This window comes from Chrysochloris asiatica, unplaced genomic scaffold, assembly GCF_000296735.1.
Source record: "Chrysochloris asiatica unplaced genomic scaffold, ChrAsi1.0 scaffold00024, whole genome shotgun sequence".
Lineage (NCBI taxonomy): Eukaryota > Metazoa > Chordata > Mammalia > Afrosoricida > Chrysochloridae > Chrysochloris > Chrysochloris asiatica.
This window is the reverse complement of record NW_006408542.1, coordinates 8,242,767-8,249,441: the sequence shown is the minus strand read 5'-3', so window position 1 is coordinate 8,249,441 and position 6,675 is coordinate 8,242,767. Positions and strand designations below refer to the sequence as shown.

General features: G+C 38.8%; 1 pseudogene; it reads left to right on the top strand.

Moving 5' to 3' along the window:
- Positions 1–262: 262 nt before the first annotated feature.
- LOC102816048 lies at positions 263–2,274 on the top strand (annotated as a pseudogene).
- Positions 2,275–6,675: the final 4,401 nt, after the last annotated feature.

Sequence of the window (6,675 nt, the reverse complement as noted above, 5' to 3'; positions counted from 1 at the left end):
GTGTGGGAAGGAAATGGCAGCTCAAATTTACCAAGTTTCCAAACTGAAGCCTGAGCTTTGATTTATACCCCTAAACACTCATTACTAAGTGAGGTAGCAAATACCTCTGGGAAATACACACTCAGAAGGAAAAATGGCATTTAAAGGGCACAAGTTCTACAAAGCAAAAGACAACATATGGTCACATGTAGCTAGCAAAGGAGGAATAATAGAACAAATAGATTAAGAATTTAAAGTAAGCAAAAGAAAGAATATTAGTCTCATGACACAAGAAACAAGAATCATACAGAAGAACCAAGTAGAAATGTAAGTATGAAAATTCTAATATCAAAATTGAACGGGAAAAGGTAAAATCATTCACTGCCCTCTCTGCCCAGAAGACAAGCTAAAATGTTAATCAGGTTACTGAGTGGGACCAATCTTCCCCACTGAGGAGACAAGCTAGAATGTTGATCAGGTCACCAAACGGGACCGTTTCCCCAGGTTTCCACCCCTGCCCTCAAACAGGTATGCAGCCTGGCCCCTCCCTAACTATGACCCCATATAGGCCCATGTTGCACTCCATTGGGAGACTCAGAATCTGGAGAAATTAGCTCCTCTGAGCCAGCTGGCTTAATAAAATCTGAAACTCTGCTTCACCTCTCCAAGTGGCTTTGGTTTCTTCGATGACTGATCAAGAGCTGCCGTGACACTCTTGAATCTAAAACTGCTATAACAAAATAACCCAAAAGATGGAATGAAAGGAAGGATGGATACATTTGAAGACTGACTTAGTGAGGGAGACAACTAAGAAGAAAAGCTGTCCCCAAAAGATTCAAAACTAAATTTATGGAACTATGTGGGAAATTATGAATACATATAAGAGATATGAGAGTTGAGATATTGTACATAACAGCACAACAGAACAAGATAACAAAGTCAACAAAAACAAGTAGATATTTGAAGAGCTATGACCAATAATTTCCTAAAATAAAATATGAAACGCTACAAACTGAAAAGGTATATAGAGTATTAAGTGCTAAACATAAAAAAGGAAAGGAAAAGATGAAAACTCAAATTTTAGATATCATTTGGGGACACATAGTAGTTTTTGTGTGGTTCTGCGGGTTAATGCATTGGACTGCAAGGTCGGTTTGAACCACAAGGTTGGCAGTTCAAGCTCACCAGTGGCTGATCGAAACCCTATATATGGTTGCTGCGATAAACGACTCAACAGCACTTAACAACAACAACAAGGGCTTCACAATCTAAGAGAAAATTCTAAAAGCTTCCCGAAAGAAAGAGTAATCCAGTTAAAAAGTGTAAAACTCAGAAACAATGGGAAAGTATTACAGGAAAATAACAATAAACACAGAATTTTACCAGCCAGCTGTTCTGCCCACTGCGCTGAGAAGATACCACATGTTTCTAATTTAATGTTCAGTAAAGCTATCATTTAAAAATCAGAAGGCAATACGGTTGTTCTTTGTATGAAAACATCAGACGATTTCCCACACAAAAACCTACTGTGAAAACGCCCTTAGAGGAAGTACTAAAACCAGAAGAAAATCATAAAATCAGGTATCTGGGAAATTCGAATAAATGAATAATTCAATCATTTATTTTCTCTAAAAAGTCAATGGTAAACAGAAATACTCATAATAATCCTGAACAAACCTTTGGATGGTAGTAAATGACTTATCTTTAGGCACGAGGAAGATAAAGGCTGCAGTCAGAAGGAAGTTAAGACTCCCCATTTTACAGGTGAGTAAACCAGCTGCTCCTCAGAAACCCTATACAGGGTCGCTATGGGTCGGAACCAACTCGACGGCACTTAACAACAACAAAACTGAGGCATAGAGAGATTAAGAATTCTGCATAAGGGACTGGGTCGGCTGACCCGCGGGGCCCTCACCTTGGCCTTAGAGTCGCCGCCGCCGCCATTACTAGTCAGTCGCCAGGCATTCAGCAGCTGGTCCAAGAGGAGAGGCGCGCTGCGAAGGTGTCCTAGGCCCACGAGCGAATGAACCGGAGTTTGAAGCAGGCCAAAGAAGAAGCAGGCTGAAAATGAGCAGTACGGCCTGCAAAGGGAGAAAGAGTTCAAGGCCAAGGAAGATGGAGCTCTGGGACCCCCGTGGCAGCTGCAGCATTGAAGTACAGCAGGAGAACCAAGAGAAGATGACTATCCTTTAGACCTACTACTGGTAAAACACGGATGACGTCCTGGATAACCTTTTGACCTTTGTCTGTGAAATCCTACCAGAAATCCATGGAAACTGCTTCATAAATGGCTAAGGAAGAAGGACACACCAGTTCCACGGATCGGCATTTTAGATGCTGTCACATGGAATAAGAAGCTTTAACAAAGCTAGAGTTTTTTATAATTGTGAAAAGACAATACATTTTTCCTGTTAAATTGTGTTCGGTTCCTTCACTTTTTGAAGAGGAGCAAACCTAGTACTTTGTATGTTGTTGTTGTTGTTGTTAAGTGCCTTCGAGTTGTTTCCGACCCTGTATAGGGTTTCTGGAGAGCAGCTCGTGAGCTTGAACTGACAACCTTTCAGCTCAAACGGCTTTGCAGTCCAGCTCATTAACCCACAGCGCCACAACAGGACTTTGTATAGACTAGAGTTTATCCAAAGATTTCATCTCTTAACTTCGTATATCTTACACATTTAATGGGTGTACACTTTTCCTATGCTTTTTAGCTGAAGCAAAATATATAGCTGTATGACTTTTTAAAATTAGATATCTAGTATGAAAAAACAAAACAATTCTTTAAGAAAGAAATGGGGTAAATATTTCCCTAAAGCTTTCTTGAAGGTCAGGGGTTTAAAATCCTCAATGAAAAAGTTGTTGTTGTTATGTGCCGTAGAGTTGGTTCCAACTCATAGTGACCCTGCACAGGGTTTCTGAGGCTGTAAATCTTTACGGAAGCAGAAAGCCTCATCTTTCTCCCACGGAACAGCTGATAGTTTTGAACTGCTGACCTTGTGGTTCGCAGCCCGATTCATAACCACTACGCTACCAGAGTAGCTATTTTGTAACTTGTGTGGACAGCAGCCTGCCTTAAAAAGAATTCTATCTGTTTAAGTATTAGAACAAGAAATACAGATTTACTTCACTATCCAAAAGTAGAGTGTTCCTGTGAAACTTTTGTAAACTGAGAGGGCATCGAACAAGAAAAGGTAATAATCATTCACTGCCCTCTGTGCCAAGAAGACAAGCTAAAATGCTAATCAGGTTACTGAATGGGACCAATCTTCCCATCCAGGAGATGAGCTAAAATGCGAATCAGGTCACCTAATAGGACCAATCCCCTTAGGTTCCCCCCTGCCCTCAAACAGGTATGCAGCCTGGCCCCTCCCAGACTCTGACCCCATATAGGCCCATGTTGCACTCCATTGAAGGATCAGAATCTGGAGAAATTAGAATCTGAAACTCTGCTTCACCCCTTGGAGTGGCTACGGTTTCTTTGACCATGAATCTAAAACTGCTGTAACAGCATGAATCAAAGAGGCAATTACTATTAATTTATATGGGAAAACTTTTGGAGGCTTTCCAGACCCCCCAAAAAATAGCCTACCAAGTCATACTAAATAAACCAGAAAATCTAACATCACATTAACCAATAGTGTTCATCGCTACAGCTCAAAACTGTGCTGGATTGATGCTGAGATGCTAAGTGTAGTTCTCAGGGTAGGAGCTTGGAGGTGCCACTTTGCTGCTTGAGGTACATAGTGTCTTTTGAAAGGCTGACTGCAAAACACTGCTAGTTTTGCTTTCCCTACTTTTTAAAAAAACAAATAAAAGCAAAAATTATTTTTGGATTTCTTTCTTTTAAGCGAAAATAGGCACTGATGTAGGTGTTTGCAAATGCAAAGAGGTATAAAGCAAACTTTGGAAGAGTGGGGGATACCAGTACTAGTCTAGTTTGGGCTTCTTTTAGTGTCTCTTAATAGAAATTGATAGATTTTAGAAAAGAAGAATGTGTTACTTGTTATTAATGTACTGGCAATTGCTTAAAAGTATTCATTGTAATGCAAAGAAACCCACAAAACTTTGCATAAGCAACAAGCACACATAGGCAGGGAGGAGCAGTGCCAAATTAAAATTCAAGCCATCTGGCTCAGAGTCTACAGTATTTAGCAGAAAGTTATAAATATGTACAAATTCAAGCACTCTGAAAGGGTCAATAAACTTAACAGTGTTGTTGTTATTGTTGTTAAGTGCCGTTGAGTCGATTCCAAGCCATAGGAGCAGCTGGTGGGTTTAAATTGCTGACCTTGCAGTCTAGCACATTATCCTGTAGTGCCACACCAGGACTCCAAAACTTAACTGTAGGTCTTAATAAGTTTTATATAACTACTAAATAAAAAAATAAAATTGTTTAACAGTCCTACCAGAAAATACTAACCAAATGAAGATATGATAAATTGCATGGTTTCCATAAGTGTATATGATAATAATTATGTTGTTATTAAATGTCATTAAGTTGGTTCCTACTCATATCAAGCCTGTGTAGGGTTTCCATTTTGGAGACCACCCTGGGGAACAGCTGGAGGAAGGGACTCATGTTTGGACACTGGCATGAGAAAGCAGGAAACTGCAATGATCCATACCATAGGTGTTCTGACAGAAAACCGACTGGGTACAGGATTGCCAGATGTGATAATCAGCACTCAGCATTATGTTCCCATGAAGCCTATTGAGGCATTAACCTATAATGGTTTTGTTTAAGTTAAAAATCCTTACTAGTGGACCATACATTGAGTCCTTTGATGTATATGTGATGGATGACATCCTGGGGGGATGGAGGAAAGCAAGTAAGTAAAACTGAAGACAAGCCTTGTCTCGGGGCTCTTGGTCTTTGAGATCCTGAATCTTGCTGTCTCCCTTAATCTCTAATCTGTGTCTTTGTCTTATTGTTTAAGCCGCATCTCCTCCACAGTTATTAAGGTTTGAGCTGGTCTCAGACATTTTCGAGGAATGGCTGATGATTTTGAACCGCCAACCTTGTGGTTCAAACAGACCTTACAGTCCAGTGTTTATCCTATAGCATCACACAAAGATTCCTACTAATTATAAGAAGTGTAAATGAATTAAACTCACCAATAAAAATTAATAGGATATCAAATTTGCTTAAAAAGCAAATTTAAAAAAAGAAGATGCAAAAATAGTAAGTAGTCTATAAGGACACTGATGGAAAAGTTGAAAATGAAGAAAAGGAAAAATACATGCCATATAGTACATAAAAAAGGCCATCTATTATATGCTTTTTTTTGCAAAGAGTGGGATCTCCTCATGTTAGTTTCTTATGTATCTTGTATTATATGCACATACATGTACTCAAAAACACAGACTAATCTTGTATGAGGAAAAGAAAGCTACTGTAATAGTTACCATGTCAAATAAAAGTGATTTCAAGGCCAAAAATCACAGACAAAAAGAGTATAAATCCAAAAAGCATAATTATTACATGTTTTAATGTACCTAACAACATCACTGAATACCACTATATCCCAAACACTATTCTAAGTGCTTTACATGTATGAACTCATTTCATCTTCAACATTACTTTCAGTTATATACTATTATAATCTACCATTTTATGGAGAAAGAAACTGAGGTATAGATGGATTAAGAAATTTGCACAAGGATACTTTCAAAGTCTAACTCAGAGCCACATTTTCAACCTCTGTTTTCTGCTACTATTCTAAACACATAAAGTTACAACTGACAGGCTTCTAAGGAGATAAATCAAAATTATATCAAGAACTTATTTGAAAATTTTAACATTCCCTACAGAGACAGATAGCGCAGGCAGATAAATGTAAACACAGTGATAGAACACAGGTCAGCAACTTACAGTCTGCAGGCCAGCTGCCTGTTTGTGTAATAAAAAGGTATTGGACTATAGCTATACTCACTTACATATTGTCTATGGTTGCTTTCGAACTACAACTATAAAGTCGAGTAGGTATCACACAGACTGTATGGCGTGTAAAACCTAAAATTTTACTATCTGTTTTCTTAAGAAAAATTTGCCAGCACCTGTTAATAGACGATTTAAACAGAAAAAATCATTATCTCAGCATTGATATATACAGAATTTTACACCTAAAGGGGAGAGTGTGCATATCTCTCACTGTATGAGATTCATCATTGTAAAGTTCTCGTTCCACCCTCTTTGCACAACAGCAGAGTTATCTAAAGTATAGCCCTAGTCACAACATTAGAGAATAAAACAAGCTTAAGGGAAATAGAATGAAAACCACTGCCATTGTGAAAAGACATTTCAATTTCAGAGTCAACTGCACAAACCTTTCATGCTAATTTAAATAAACACACAGATAAAGGTTAACAAATCGTTTCAATGCAACTGTTAGTTGTTGGTAGTGTGGGCCTTGAAGTTGGTTCTGACTCATCAACCCTATAAAGGGTTTCCAAAGAGCGGCTGGTGGGTTTGAACAACCAACTTTATGATCAGCAGTCCAGCGCTTATGCTACCACACCACACCAGCAAGAGTTCATTGTTGTTGTTATTGCTTAGTGCCTTCGAGTTACTTCTGACTCATAGGGCCCCTATATAAGGTTTCCAAGGAGCAGCTGGTGGGTTTGAACAACCAACCTTACAGTCAGTAGTCCAGTGCTTATCCTACAGCACCACATCAGGACTTCACAACTGTTATTAGT